A 17574-nucleotide genomic window follows, 5' to 3' on the forward strand; every position below is an offset into this window, starting at 1 on the left:
CGCGGATAGATATCGGTCCATAGCCTGGGGGTTGGGGAGCCCTGTTTTATGGTACAGAATGTGGCCTATCTTGGTGAATGTTCCATGTGAGCTTGAGAAGAATGCATATTCTAGTCTTAAACAGTCTGAGCCTTGCAGTTTCAGCTATAATCCCATTATACAGAAGCCTTGTTGATGTGGTGGTAAAGTTTGGGGGAAGAGAAATGTTCTCTAGTCATATGATTAGATGTCATCCTTTTACTAGGCCCCTGAGTTATGACCTTCACAAGTGCTTCTCAGTTATTTGTCCCCCCTAGTTGAGTCAGAAAGGCTAGATGGGGATAAAGTTGGGTTTTCCTCTTTGCCTATGTTAATTAGATTCTGGTAGATTATTTCCCTTGAGGACAGGCCTTTGTTACAGAGAACAGAACTTTCTGGGCATATTTTTAACTGGTTACTTTTCACCTCCATCTGTCAGAAGCAGGAAGCATTTTTCTCAAATCTTCATTATGAGCACTTGATGCGGTTCCTGGATGTAAAACTCACAAAAGTGTGGAAGTACCCCTAAGGCTGGGCCCCAGGAGTTTTTTATTAAGCTAGTCCATGTTTAGCCTCTAGCAATTTGTTAATTGCTATTTATATATTCCTACCAGTAACTGGCTCTTGTGGTTTTTACTCCACATAAGCTATGATTCTCTGTATTCACCTGTCTCTCCAGTTTACAGAGCAGAAATTTGCCAATGATGGATCTAAGAATAGTTGTTGATATTCAGTTTGTTCAGTGTTTTTCTTGTTATGAGAGTAGAAGTGGTCTTTCAAGTTTTTTACATGTTTTTTAAAAGCAGAAACTGAAAGTCTGATAACCTTTTCTTAAGAGTTAAAAACAAAACAGAACTAAAGCCAAGCAATTTACCTGTAATAAAATAAATGATAAATTTATCTTTTAATAACCAAAGTAAATATAAACACAAAATCAGGATAGTGTTATTCTTTTAGGACCAAGGACACAATTCCTTGCTGTTGTCAGCTTATGTCCATTCTCAGCCTCTAGAGACTACTGGCATTCTTTTGTTTACGATTCCCTTCATCTTAAAAGTCAGTAATTGTACTTCTATCCTTTCTTATCTTTCATCTCTCCTTCCTTCTCTTCTGCCTTTCTCTTTGGCTTATTAATTTCCTGTGCTTAGCCTTGGACTACCCAAATAATCCAGGAATATCTCTCCATCTCAAGGTCCATAATGTCAATCATATCTGCAAAGTCCCTCTGCCATGTCAAGTAATATATCCACAGGTTCCGGGAACTAGGACATGCACATGTTTGGAGGCCATTATTCTACCTACCATATAAACTTACAGTATATAAAATCATTAAACTCACAAAGAAATAAACAATCATGAATAAGATTTAGCAAAGGCCATGCAGTATAGAATGACTCACAATTACTGCAGATATTAGAATTATGAGAAAAATAATATGAAATAAATATGCTTAAACAAATAAAAAGAAGAGGTTGAAAAGAAGACCAAAGAATAAAAGATTATCAGTATACACCAGGCATATTAGAAAAATAACCAGATACATATGTATCTAGAAATAAAGCATATAATAGATAATAGAAACTCAATGCTTGTATTAACTAGACTAGTCGTATGTGGAGAGAAACTAGTAAACTGGAATCCAAATTGGAATAAATTCACCAGGAGACAAAGATGAAAAACTGAACATAGGTTAGAAGATATAGAAGATCAAGTGAGATTGGTCAACATACATCTCAATGGAGGACAGATGGAGATGAGAGACAGAATGAGAGAACGTACTATGTAAAGAGGTAATGACCAAGAGTTGTCCAGAACTGATATAATAAATCCTTTCTGAGTTTTAGGGAACCCATCCCAAGCCTCCCTCCAAAAGAAAAAAGGAAACATACACCTAATATTTTAAAATAATAATTCAAAAAGTAAAGACTAAAAAAATGAGAAATAAGACAGATCATCTACAAAGGAGGGACAATTATTGAGCATGTGGACCACTGAATTACAACAAATATGGGAAAACAGAGCAGAGATTTTTGAATTAAATATATCCCTAAACACACAAGGAAATAATCAATTATGAGTAAGAGTCAAAGCCACATAACTGCAGATCCACATGCAAAAAAGAAAAGTTACACTCATGACAAACACTAAAATTGATTCATAGTAAATATGTGTAAAAGGCAAAATAAAGTTTTTAGAAGGTAATATACCAGAATAAATTTCATGACTTGGGGTATTAAAAGTATTTTAAACAAGATTATGAAAGCTTTAATCATAAGATAAATCGTTCATAATTAGGCTTAATTAAAATAAAAATTTATATTTGCCAAAAGACATCATTTACAGAATTAAAAGACACACGAGTGAAAGATATCTGCAGCAAATAAAACTAAAAAGGCTCATATTTAGAATATGTCTTAAAACCACATGTATCTACAAATTAAGAAAAGATGACGAATCCCCAAAAAAAAGCATAAAAAATGTGCTTGACCTCATTGACATTCAGAGAAATCCAGTGTAAAACCATAAACAGTTAATATTTTACTTCATTGAATTCATTTTAAAAAATTAAAATTTGATAAATGGGACTCCCATCCTCTGCTGATACATACATAAATTGATACATTCACTTGGTAAAACAATTTGGTATTTCCTCATAAAATTGGAGATGCACATAGGCTACATCCAACAATTCTCTAGGAAGACTCTTATGTATGTGCATCAGTATACAAGTTTACTCATAGCACAGTACACAGTTTATTCATTTTTTTAGAGCAAAAAAAGGAAGGGGATAGGTCATATATCAATCAATAATATAATGGATAAATAAATTGTGGTGTAGTAATAGAATGAAATACTATTCAGCAAGAAAAATGAATGAAATACAAGTATATAATGTTGAGCTAAAAGAGCAAGTCACAGAAGAATATATACAGTGTGAATCCAATATTTATAGTTCAAAAGATGGAAAACTAAACCACGAACTGTAGCATATGAAATAACTAGGAAGAAAGTCTAGGAAATGCAAAATTTTAAATTCAGGCTGTATGACAGTCTTTAGGTCCATGAGTGAAGTCAGAAAGAGAAAAACAAATATTAACGCATATATGTGGAATCTAGAAAAATGGTACAGATGATCCTATTTGCAAAGCAGAAATAGAGACACAAACATAGAGAACAAACATATGGATACCAGGTGGGGGAGGGGAGTGGGATGAATTGGGAGATTGGGATTGACATATATACACTATTGATACTATGTACAAAATAGATAGCTAATGAGAACCTACTGTATAGCTCAGGGAACCCTACTCAATGCTCTGTGGTGACCTAAATGGGAAGGAAATCCAAAAAAAGAGGGGATATATGTATACATATAGCTGGTTCACTTTGCTGTACAACAGAAACTGACACAACATTGTAAAGCAACTACACTCCAATAAAAATTAATTTTTAAAAAATTCGGGCTGGTGGGGAGATGGGGAGTTGTGTCCCACTGGGAAGCAAATAAGTGGGCTTCAGCATTATCTGCCAACATTCTATTTCCTAATTTAAGCGGTAGATACACACTTTTTGATGTGCATTATATATTTTACATGAAAAACTACATTAAATTTTCAGTGGTTGCCCTTCTCACTACCCTAAGAATAAAATTCAGAATCCTAACTTTGATGCACAAAAGCCAACATGATGTGGCCCCTGACTTCCAGTTCACCACTTTAAGTTCATTCTCAACTTTGCATTGTCTCTTCCCTCTGCTTATAACTATTTCTTCCTGACCTTTGTAGGACTGGCCTCTTTGCACCATTCAGGTCTCAGTGCAAATGTCATCTTACCAGAGAGACCTTTCCTGAACATCTCATAGCAGGTAAGTGGCAAAATCAGAAACATATCTACTCTTCATGATAAAATTTTTGACAAAACATTCTTTGGAATATATCTTTTGTCAATCAATATCCCAATATAACAGAAAATAAAGATAGGAAAAGTGGAGACTACATTGCTTTGGTGGATTAAGCTTTGTCAAATATAACTAACAGAGCTGGCAGTGGAATGGAGAATGAATCCATTAGAAGTTGTATTGCTATTTTAACCGACTACATCTTAACTTATAGATACTTTGCTTGATTTCATATGTTTCTGAATGATTATAGCTTGCTAATATAAACATTCCAGTTATAGTGCTTAATTCAGGGACTTGCTATTCTTTTTCTGAACTTTTGCCCCAATCAAAGTCTACTGCACTATCATTACTACTCCTCCACTTTCCCAATTTTAATTCCAGGGGTTTTAAAAATTGACTCCAGTCATTTACACTTAACAATTGAATATGCTAAGAAGGAAAAAAAAGCTTGATTAATTTTGAGTTCAGATTAATTCACCAGACATAAGTAGCTTGGCATATTTCCTTTTGGAAATGAAAAAGATGAAAAAGAATACCACTCACTTCTTCAAAGGAACACGAGCAATTATCTGCATTTCTGTATTCTATCTTTAAACTACTTATTAGCTAGTTTGTTACTTAGACCAATTAGTTTGGGTTGCTGAAGATATTATTCAATATGTAGGAAAGTAGTTGCTTTTTTGTAACCTTATTATTCCTTTTTTCTAATTTTTACTGAAACTCAGCTTAGCACATTTTAATATGTTCATTTTATTTCAAACATTAATTCCCTGTCTCCTTGTTAGCATGGTATATCTCAAAAGAATTTGGCTTAATTTAAGACATTATTTCTAATTTCTGAAAATACATGATACACTTCCCAAATGTCATTGTTACAAAAACTAAGATCAATTGCTTAAAATTGACTGAAATCTATAAATAATACCTACTATATTTCTGGCAAATGGCTTCAGTGTCATTTCAACATAATGCAAGAGATGAGTGATATGATTTTCCTTAAAACCTTCGACTTTTTTTTTGCCAAGATGATTCTAAATATATCTATAGTTGCCTCTATATCACCTATTAACTAAAATATTTAATTGCAATAATGTGCCAAAAAGAACTGTACTAATGTACCAAAGTAAAGTTCTGATTCAGGTTCTGTACAATGCTGTAAAGTGAAAACATATATAGCCATCAGATATAAATGGATATCTAAATCTTTGTGAAAGAAAAAAATTGACCACAGTCTATAACATCCATCATAAAAAGTGTTAAAAGTAAGAATCTCAACATTTTCCATTCTTATCAGGATGTAAGCATATCTCAAACTCTTGAGAATTTATTTGGGTAGAATTATCCATTATCCCTCCACATACTATCCCTTTTTTGTGTCACCATTGATAAAGGATGTTTCTTCTATTCCTTACAAAAATTAAACTATTAAATTTGGAAGTTAGGTAAATCTAAAATCTTTTGTAAAATCATGTCACCTTAAGTATAAATGCTGGTTAAAAATGAGAAGCATTCAGATCAAAATTATAATTTGCATTACAGTAGAGGCCACTAAATGCAAGAGGATCTGCATTGACAGTAGAACGACATCTAGAATTTCATATCTCAACTTCTTTTTTAATCCCTCCTGGGAATGAGAGGAGGAGGGCATCGAGGTTAGAGGTGTGAAGACGTCATACTCATTGCATTTTATGGGTCTGATAATGTGATGAGAGCTAATAACCTACCCAGACTGACAAGAGTTCGCACGTGGGTTCCCTGTCCCTCAAAAGTAATTCTAAATTTTTTTTCTTTATTTAACGCATTTCTTCTGACCATACTTCTATCCTATTACAGGATTATGTCTGAAGGGTCCACATATGCTCGAAATAGACGTGAATTTTTCTATTGTCTTTTCTTTGAAGTCTCTCCCCATTAACACACCAGGTCCTGAAACTGGCCAATAACACAAAATACAGAATTTTTATTTATCCATTTGTATTTTGTGATCTTCACTAATTTTTTTTAATTTAACTTTTTTGTATACAGCAGGTTCTTATTAGTTATCTATTTTATACATATTAGTGTATATATGTCAATCCCAATCTCCCAATTCAACCCACCACCCCTTTCCCCCATTGGTGTCCATATGTTTGTTCTCTACATCTGTGTCTCTATTTCTGCCTAGCAAACCAGTTCATCTGTACCTTTATTCTATGTTCCACATATATGTGTTAATATATGATATTTGTTTTTCACTTTCTGACTTACTTCACTCTGTATGACAGTCTCCAGATCCATCCACGTCTCTACAAATGACCCAATTTCGTTCCTTTTTATGGCTGAGTAATATTCTATTGTATATATGTATCACATCTTCTTTATCCATTTGTCTGTTGATGGGCATTTAGGTTGCTTCCATGACCTGGCTATTGTAAATAGTGCTGCGATGAATATTGGGATGCATGTGTCTTTTTTGAATTATGGTTTTCTCTGGGTATATGCCCAGTAGTGGGATTGCTGGGTCATATGGTAGCTCTATTTTTAGTTTTTTAAGGAATCTCCATACTGTTTTCCATAGTGGTTGTATCAATTTACATTCCCACCAACAGTGCAAGAGGGTTCCCTTTTCTCCACACCCTCTCCAGCATTTGCTGTTTGTAGATTTTCTGATGATGCCCATTCTAACTGGTGTGAGGTGATACCTCATGGTAGTTTTAATTTGCATTTCTCTAATAATTAGTGATGTTGAGCAGCTTTTCACGTGCTTCTTGGCCATCTGTATGTCTTCTTTGGAGAAATGTCTATTTAAGTCTTCTGCCCAATTTTGGACTGGGTTGTTTTTTTAATATTGAGCTGCATGAGCTGTTTATATATTTTGGAGATTAATCCTTTGTCCATTGATTCGTTTGCAAATATTTTCTCCCATTCTGAGGGTTGTCTTTTTGTCTTGTTTGTAGTTTCCTTTGCTTTGCAAAAGCTTTTAAGTTTCATTAGGTCCCATTTGTTTATTTTTGTTTTTATTTCCATTACTCTAGGAGGTGGATCAAAAAATATATTGCTGTGATTTATGTCAATTCACCATCTTTACTGCTGACTAAAATAATTCTAGTTTAAAAAATAAAACTTTCAATTCTATGCTCTTCAAAAAAGAAAGACAAAAAAGATAAAGGCATTATGTTTCCATGACTAATCCACTTCACGATCATTTTTTTTTTTAAACCAAAGGTTGATATCACTTAAGAAGGTGAGAAGAACATAAATTTTTGTGGCATCCAGTCTAACAATAAGAATTTCCCCCGAGTTTCTCATCTTAATATTCCATAAAATTTTAAAGTCCAATTTTAATATCTCTCCTAGACAATATACTATTTATTTTACTAATTTTGCTCTTCAAATATAATTACCAAAAATTTTATTTAAAAGTGCAAATTTTACTTACTTCAATAAATACTAGTTCCTATCAAGTGATCTATTATTGTTAACAGATGAGGTTCACAGCATTTTATATACCTCTAAATAAATGCAGAAACAATTTCACCATCTTTAAGCAACATGAGCTAATCTATAGCTAGCTGCTTCTCCAAATTTAATTCAGAAGATCAGAAACATACCTACCACTAGCCATGCAAGTTATTATCAGAAAACAGTTTTTTGAATTGCTCAGGCACAATAACACAAAGACAGGAAAAGAAAGATTATCAGTTAATTGATGTTTTTGTATTAGTTTTTACATTAAAGTCAGGGTCAGGACATAAAACACCCAGTGGTAGACAGAACTCTAAGATTGCCCCCAAGATTCCTGCTCCTGGTGGGCACACCATAGATTATCCCTCTCCCTTGAGTGTGGGTAGAACTTAAATATGATGGGATAGTCGCTCCTTTGAGTAGGCTATATTAGACTTCATCTTAGAAGACGTAAGTCAGAATTCTCCTGCTATGCATGAAGAAACAAGTTGCCATCAGTCCTACAACTGCAAAGATTGAATTCTGTCAATAACCTGAATAAGCCTGGAAGATGACCCTGAGTTCCACATGAGAACCCCATTCCACCCAACACCGTGAGTTTAGCCTTGTGAGACCCAGAGCAGAGGGTGCAGTGAAACCATGCTGGATTCCTGACCCACTGAAACTGCGAGATAGTAAATTTGTGTTCGTTTAAGCCACTAAGTGTGTGGTAATTTGCTACACAGCAATGGAAAACAAATACAAACCATACTATATCTTGTAGGAGACAAGTCAGATAAAGTTGTTGATACGAAAGGCAAAAAGTAAACTGACAAAAACATACAAAGTGCATTGGGTATCTAACCAACGGAATGAGAACCCAGAATCCTCACAATTTTTTGCTGCACCTATAAAGTTCTTCGGAAACATATATATTCACATATAAAGATTTTTGTTTGGCACCTTCAACTGGAAGACACAAAAGTAATACAATAACTATCACCATCCTTGGAATGTGCAATTATTTCCCTAAAATTTGATTTGCTTTCTATCCTTACCAATATTTTGTTCATAAATATCAAAAAAAATTAAGGTTGCATTAAAAATAATGTGTGATAAACTGTTATTTGAATAGTGTTTATCTGAAATATCTAATATCTATATTTTTGGATCAAATTCTTTTGATCCAGAAAAATACATTTTAAAGAGAAAATTCATGAGATAGATTTTATAATCCACTTCAGAGGAAATGGTTGAAAAGAAAATTAACATCCCTATCATGCACATACAATTTACACTAAACAAAATATTATTTCACCTTAAATTTCTGAGTGAAAAGACAGAAGAAACATTAATGTATTCATGGAGTTACAATTCAGTGGCTAACATCAGCCTATATAATTTATAAGCTATGAATTGTTAAGTACTTCTCATATGTCAATTTTATCTGCTACAATTTCCTTCAAAACATATACCTTTTTCCTATTTTCACTATTTCTTGTGTCTATTCAATAAATAATTAAAAGGTCATATTTTAAATGAAACATAATAGGGCAATGCTATCACTTTCTTAAAGCTGTAATTATATGATACATATGTATTTGTTCTATAAAAAAAAAAAGTGGACGATTTTAAATCTACAGCTTCTACCCACTTTTTCACCTTTGGCCTTAATTATATCTCACTAGTCAGAAAGAATTACCCAACTGGAGAAAGAGTAAAATTATTCTTCTCGTCTAGGAAGTAATCCCAGATTGGTACATTCTTTATTTTGTTATTTTAAGTGTTTCAAACATACAGAAAAAATGCAAATAATACAGTGAAAAAACTATCAAAGCTTGAGCTACAATTTGATGTTAGATATTAGATCAGGTTAAAACGTTTTTAAAGAATAAAAGAATATTAACTTAGTTGAAATGATTTGTATGCTTCTCCACATAAACTTTTGCATCCATCTCTCTCAGAGGTAACCAGTCTCCAGAATTTTGTGTCAGAAAGACATTCACTTATATTTTCTTTTAAATTTTTGAAGAAAAAAATATTCACATTGAAAGCTTTACTCCACCTGGAAAATTCCTTTGCTTTAGCTTGAGATAATTGTGTCTTTTTTTTTAAGCTTAGATGATCAATTATCCAGGCACCACATAATGATTAGATGTTCTTGTTTCTACTTATTTGTAGTTCCACTGATGCGTTTATATCCACATCTCTGTCAATATCAATTTATACATATTTATGCATAGTACTGATTCTGATCTCTCTTTATTGGATTTTTAGGTTATTCTTGTAACAACATTTGTCTATTCTTGACTTTTTTCTTTTCCATGTTACTTAGGAACAGCTTGACACCTTTCATGGAGAAACTTTTCATTGTAATTGCATTTGATTATAAACTGAGAAGGAATGAGTTATTTAACATACTGGGTAAACACTGCTTATTCTTTTTCACCCTTCAGTGTGATTTTATGTTTCTCCATATAGGTCTTGCACATTGTTAGATTTAGTCCTAGATATCTTACAAATTTTATGTTTTTTTATAGGAATATTTTTGCACATTATATATTCTGGTTAGCAACTGTTGGTGTATAGAGATGTTATTGATTTTTTTTTATGTTGCTTTGTCTTCAGGAAATTACTAAACCCATAGTTTTAATAGATTAGGATTTTCTATAGAAATAATTATAGCATCAGAATAAAAAGAAGTGGACACACTTCTGTTCCAATGTTATACCTCATTTGCTTCCTTATTGCATTGGTTAAGACCTCTCTTACAATGATGAAGAAAAGAAATGATAGCATTTTATCTTGTTCTTGACTTTACTGGGAATTTGTGTACAATTTCACCATCATTATGCTTGATACAAAAAAATTTTAGATATACTTTTGAAGGTTAGTAAATCTTTTCTCTTAATTTGCTAAGGGTTTTTCTCCTGATAAATGGTAAACTTACCAATTCATTTTTCTGCATCTATGGAAGTGATCCCTCACCCTCTTTAATCTATGGATGTTGAAAATTTCTTGCATTTCTGGTATGTATCATTGAATTGAGACATATTACTGATTTTTACATAATCCTGAATTTGAGTTATAAGTATATACTTAGAAACTATTTCAGTTCATAAATGAAATTGGTCTATAATTTTATTTCCTTGCACTATAGTTATTCAGTTTTTGTATCAAAATAATAGGAATCTCCTAAATGACTTGAATAGTTTTTGCTGTTTCTACTCTGAAAAGAATATATACATATACATATAGATAGGTATTCATAATAAAAATATTAGAAGTATCTTTTTCAAATTTGCTGTTAGATGATGAATAAGTTCTGGGGATCTAATGTACAGTATTATGATTATAGTTAACAATATTGTCTTATATACTTGACAGTTACTAAGAGACTACATCTTAAATAGTCTCACCACAAAAAAGAAATGACAATTATGTGTTGTGATAGAGGTGTTAGCTAATGCTACAGTGGTAATTATATTGCACTATATAAATGTATCAAATAAACACATTTTACATCTTAGCTTACACAATGTTATATGTCAATTATATCAATTAATAGATATATATATACTTGTGTATATATATATATGAAATATCTTTTTTAAAGACGTTTGATAAAATTAATCTGTAAGACCATCTAGTTATGATGTCCTTTGTTAAGGGAGACTTTAATTATTGAGTTAATTTATTTAATTTTTATTGATTTACTCTATAAATTTTATAGAGTAAATTTATTCTATAAATTTCTATTGATTTACTCTATCAATTTTATTGATTTTATTGATTTACTCTATTTTTTGTTCAACCTCTTCATTTACATTTACTACAAAATTTTCTATTTCATCCAAGTTCTGAAATGTATTGGCATAAAATTGTTCATAGACTTCTCCTAAGATTTCTTTTATTAATGTTAATATATTTCAGGTCATGTTGCCTTTTTGTGATGCAACTATTATTTATCTGTGCTTCTTCTCTTCATTCCTTGATCATTCTAGCTAAAGATTTATATACAATTATATTTTCCAATAACCATCTTCTGGTTTTTTTAACCTATTATTTCTAATATTTCTTTTTAATTTTTTTCTACTCATTTTTATTTTGCTTTGCTCCTACTTCTTTGTTGTTTAGTCTGTTGTTCTAATCTAGATTCCTGACTTAGCACATAACTTTTTCTTTTTTTAGTCTAAGTAATTGAAGTTCTAAATTTACCTCTAAGTACCATTTTGACATCATCCCACAAATATCAACATGTAGTACATTCATTTTCATTCAGTTATATTTTTTAGTTTCCCATATATTGATGATATTCTGAGAATATTACCTTGACAATATTTAGCTATGACTACATAGACTAGGGTGAAATCCACCCTGAAAACTGAGATTCTCAATCTCATTAAGTGTGAGCTGCCACAAACTCATATGGAGACAACCTTTGTGATCCTGAAGGAATAGGATGAATTGTCAGCCAGCGCTAAAGTGAGTACCTCGGGCCAAAATAGTTGAAGCTCTCTGGAGAATTCGGAAGTTTGCATTTTAAAAGGCCATTTTTCCTTTCACAGTCATAAAGAATGCTGCAGAGCCTTATCTGTTAGCCAGAAACTACATTGTTCTTATCACCACAGTCTTCTGGAAAAAGTGAAAGGAAAATCCTATTTAAAAATAACATAAAATTTGTAAGATATCTAGGACTAAATCTAACAATGAGGTTTTGGTTTCAGTCCTACCTCAGCTTTACAGTTCTGCCAGGATTACGTTGCAGGCAGGTAAGACATCCTGCTTACATCAGTAGGCAGGCACTAGAAACATCCCTTTAAGTTTTCTGTAAATTGTTCTCATCAATGCAGGTTTTTAAATGTAGTCAATTTATCCCTGCCACGGTTATAACCCTAACAGCTCTGGCTAATGCATTATGTTAATCAGCACTGGCAGAATGGAAGAGTAGCATTCTCTCTCAAGTTACAACACACGATTAATTTATAAGAATGAAGTCAAAGATTACGGTGGGAGTAAGAACATATTTTGATCAGTGGCGACCTTGAAAAACTGTTAGGACTTCTGGTTTGTATTAGGAAGTATTGTGATTATCCCTGGCTGAGGAAACCTAGAAAGAAAATCACTTTGCAGGTAGATATTGTACCAGTATTTATGCATGAACACCAGTATGCCTCCTTTAGCTTAAACATTACAATCAGTGAAGTATATTCATATACATACTTTTTACTCAAACGTAATTAAACTAAAAAGACTACTTTTCTTGTGATTCACCAGTCTTTCTTTTATCTCAAATTTGGTAATCACAATTGTTTTGAATAAATTACATTTGGAGAAGACCAAAACAAACTTAATTATTTTTATTATCCTTCTTCTTTAGAAGGTGAGGGAGCAAATCTTTGTGTTCCATGGTGGCCACTCCAGAAAACACACAGATAATTCAAGACATCTTAACAGTTTTATTATTCAGAATTTAGGATGTGATAAGGGAAAGAAAAAAGTAAAGAAAATTGTCAGGTGAGACAAGACATGAATATAAGTATATTTTTTAAGCACAAGATATAATTACTAATATAAGTAATATTTAAAAGCATAGCAATATGTAACTGTGATTTTTAGGAACATAAAATAAAAAATAAGGACTGATTCATCAAAATGTCTTAAAAATTTGCCATAAGGACAGAGTTAACATAACATTTTGACAGTAAAAAGGAACCTTTGTTATCTAGGCATAAAATAATTTGATCATTTCACAACAGAAAACCTAAATTTCAGTTTTACTTTTCTAATAATTTGTAATTAAAGATGTAACAGGGCTTCCCTGGTGGCGCAGTGGTTGAGAGTCTGCCTGCCAATGCAGGGGACGCGGGTTCGAGCCCTGGTCTGGGAGGATCCCACATGCCGCGGAGCAACTGGGCCCGTGAGCCACAATTACTGAGCCTGCACGTCTGGAGCCTGTGCTCCGCAACAAGAGAGGCCGTGATAGTGAGAGGCCTGCGCACCGCGATGATGAGTGGCCCCCATTTGCCGCAACTAGAGAAAGCTCTCGCACAGAAACGAAGACCCAACAAAGCCATAAATAAATAAATAAATAAATAAATAAATAATTTTTAAAAATTAAAAAAAAAAAAGATGTAACAATTTGTAATGAAGGATATCCAAGATGATTGTCCTGTTCTAGAAAATTCTTTTTAATGGCGTTAAGAATTGTTATATACTTCACAATGGCCACTCTTTATGCCAATGCAAGTGGACAATATGGAGAAAGAGCAAAAAAAAAAAGAAAGACATGTTGGCAAGAATGTGGAGAAAAATGAAGTCTTGTGCACTGTTGGTGGGAAAGTACCTTGGTGCAGCCAGTACAGAAACAGTATGGAGGCTCCTCAAAAAATTAAAAATAAAATTACCATATGATCCAGCAATTCCAATTCTGGGTATATACCCAAAGGAAACAAAGTCACTAACTCATAAAGATATCTGATATCTGCACCCCCATGTTTATTGCAGTATTATTTACAATAGCGAAGACATGGAAACAACCTAAGTGTCCACTGACAGATAAATATATAAACTGTGAATGATATAATATATGCATATACGTGTACATATAGATATATATATATATGTATACAATGGAATATTATTCAGCCATAAAAAAGAAAGAAATCCTGCCATTTGCTAAACATGGATGGACCCTGAGGGCGTTATTCTAAGTGAAATAAATCAGACTGAGAAAGGCAAATACTGTATGGTCTCACTTATATGTGGAATCTAAAAAAAAAAAAAAAACCAAACTCACAGATACTGAGAACAGACTGACGGTTGTCAGAGAGGGTGTTAAATGAGTGAAGGTGGTCAAAAGGTACAAACTCCAGTTATAAGAAATAAATCTTGGGGATGTAATATATGGCACAGTGACTACAGTTAACAATACTGTATGTATATTTGAAAGTTGCTAAGAAAGTAAATCTCAAAAGTTCTTATCACAAGAAAAAAATTGTAAACATGTGTGGTGATAGATGTTAACTAGACTTGTTGTGGTGATGACTTTTACATACATATATGTATATATTTATATATACATACCTACATACAGGCATACCTTGGAGATATTTCAGGGGTTCAGTTCCAGACCCCCACAATAAAGCAAGTCACATAAATTTTTTTGTCTCCCAGGGTATATAAAAGGTATGTTTAAAAAAAAAAAAAAAGGTATGTTTACACTATACTGTAGTCTATTAAGTGTGCAATAGCACTATGTGTTAAAAATGTATATACCTGAATTAAAAAATAATGCTGTTGGAAAAATGGCACCGATAGACTTGCTCAAGGCAGAGTTGCAATAAACTTTCAATATGTAAAGAATGCAGTATCTGCAAAATGCAATAGAGCAAAAGCAAAGTACAATAAAACGAGGTATGCCTGTATGTGCATATATACCAAATCATTATGTTGCACACCTAAAATTAATACAATGTTAAACATCAATTATACCTCAATTAAAAATAAAATAAAAATTTTTAAAATAAATATGAACATGCTAAGAGACAAGAAGAAACTCAAGATGCAGGAGAGACAGACAAAAAGAGAGAAGACTGAAAGAGAGCAATTGATAGAGCAAGGTCCTAAAGAATAATGATCAGAACATGGCATCAAAAGCACAAGTTGAAAGATATGCCTTGAACAGAAGGATGAACATGTATTCCCCTGACACAAGTAAAAAAGTACAGGATTCTGCAAATGCAGCCATGTTGGTCAACGACAGTCAGATTTGAAGGCATCACACTTTTTCTGTGATATAGGCAGTGAGGTTATTCATTGTCTAGAATGTGACTTAGTCTGTTCAGGCTACTATAGCAAAATAGCAGATTAGGTACCTTATAACAACAGAAATTTATTGCTCATAGTTGTGGAGGCTGAGAAGTCTAACAGCAAGTCACCAATATGGTCACATTTGATATGGGCCCTCTTCCTGCTTCATAGCTGACACCTTCTCACTGTGTCCTCGCATGGTGGAAGGACCTAGGGATCTCTCCAGAACCTCCCCTATAAGGCACTAATCTGGTTCATGAAAGCTCCACCCTCAAGACCCAAGCACCTCCCAATGCCTGCCTCCCAATATCATCATCTTTGGAGTTTAGGATTTCAACATATCAATTTGGGGGGAAGGAGGAACAAACACTCAGACCATAGAGAATGATAAGGTGTGAATCTTAGATTGAGGATTTTGAGAGGACACTCTTGAAATAATAAGTGCAAATGAGAGGGATCTAAACAAGGGCAAATATGAGAATAGATAAAGGGTATTGGAAGTTCAAATGATACAAAAACTGAACTTGTAGGGGACCAATCCATCAACATGTAATTTTATTTGCACTGAGCACTCAGGCATAGGAGCAGAAAAGTGTGTGAAGTATGAAGTAATTTATTAAAAGAACAAGGAGATGAGGAGCTTATGGATATAGTCAAGAGAGTAACCGAAGGAAACTTGAAAGGTCAAGAATCTGAAGACCAAAAAAACAGGAAAAATGCAGAAGGGAATGTTTATGCAGTGTCTGCAATGAGCCTGCCACGCTGCCAAGCACTTTGCCTTTGTGATTGTTATTCAGCTGTCACAATAACCTTTTGTAACAGTGTTTATTTTACTGATGGATAAACTGAAGTTCAAAGAATTAAAGTGAGTTTGACCCAGATTATTAACCTAGAAGGAAAGGAGATGATGATGAAAGAATGGGATATTCAAGTTTAAGATTTCAGACATAGAACTGAAGAACCTGGGCATATCTGAACATAATTTAGTGTTGTAATCAAATAAAATCTATAGTAATAATTTGACAGATATTAATGACATTCATCATAGTTGTTACACATAAGGTAATTATCCATGGATGATATGCAGTTTTCATTATTCTTATTGATGACTATCATTAGTATTAATTTTATACACCAAAGTCAAGTGATTATTTTTTTTCCTCTTATTAGTTCTCTGAAAGCTATAAAAACCCTCGGTGGTAGCAGATATTCCTGATACCAAGGAGTAAAATCATTATCATGCAGTGTTAGAAAATTGTTTCTGAGCTCACTTATTTACTTCACAGAGCTTCCTTTTATTTCTCCCCAGTCCACTCAATACTACCAAGCACTAAAAAGGAGAAAAGGCCTATTAATTGTGTGTTGTGAATAAAAAGAAGAAAAAAGAGAAATCAAGTGCCCTTTCCCCCAATCTCTACTGCTAGGTTTAGGGCAGACATTCTTCCACAGGATAGATATGTTAGCAAAAAACTGATGTTAAGTGACCACTCTTAGACCAAGACACAGTCCCTGAAAGGCTACCATTTTTAATTGCTCCATTGCTTTTCCTGGAAAAGAATAAGCGGCAGAGTGTACTAAGAGAGTGGTAAATGGAATCAGACTCCCTAGGTTCTAATCTCAGCCCTAGCTGTATGCCTAGGATAAATTAGTGAATGGACCACAGAGAGGTAATCTGGAAGACAGAAAAAGTAATTGCAACATTAACTGTTTTTAGTATTTAAACTTATTATAATCAAACAAGTTAATGTCTCACAGCAAATCCAATCCGAGTGGGGCTTTGCCCCTTCTCTTATTATCTGACCAACAGAGAAAGGCTAATTGCTCACCAGTCCCGTACCATTTGTACTGTATTGTATAAGAAGCTGAGGACTTTTTCATTGTTTAAGCTCTTTATCCAGTGTGCAAATATATACAAAATTTACTTTATACATTTTACATTTTAAACCAAAACATGCTTATTATCTGAATACTTGACATTAATATAGGATGTGTTAATATAGAATATAGTCTATTTCAAGGATAGAAAATTATAACCACATTCTGCACAGGAAAAACCCCAAAATACAGGCTGACCTCTGCTGTCATCTCAGCCTCCAAGATTAGTTAGTCACAGACAGAACCAACTCTATGCACTAGTACACACATTTATTGGAAAGCACATGCTTTTGGTCCAATCCAGCAGCCAGGAGGTCCTATGCCTCTCCCATCTCCAGATGCAAGTCTCAGAGCTCCCCTCTCCCCACTGAGAGATTTTAGAGCTACAGTCCTAGACAGTCTTTGCTGCTCAAACTTTCTTTTCAGGAGCATCCTCTTTTGTGACTGCAAACGATCTCATATGTCTCTGAGGTTGCTTATCAGAGTGAGTTTTCTTTCTTTCTTTCTTTCTCCTGAATTATTACTGTTTTCCTAGGGTCTTTTTT

The sequence above is a fragment of the Balaenoptera ricei genome, chromosome 7 (assembly GCF_028023285.1).
Source record: "Balaenoptera ricei isolate mBalRic1 chromosome 7, mBalRic1.hap2, whole genome shotgun sequence".
Taxonomy (NCBI): domain Eukaryota; kingdom Metazoa; phylum Chordata; class Mammalia; order Artiodactyla; family Balaenopteridae; genus Balaenoptera; species Balaenoptera ricei.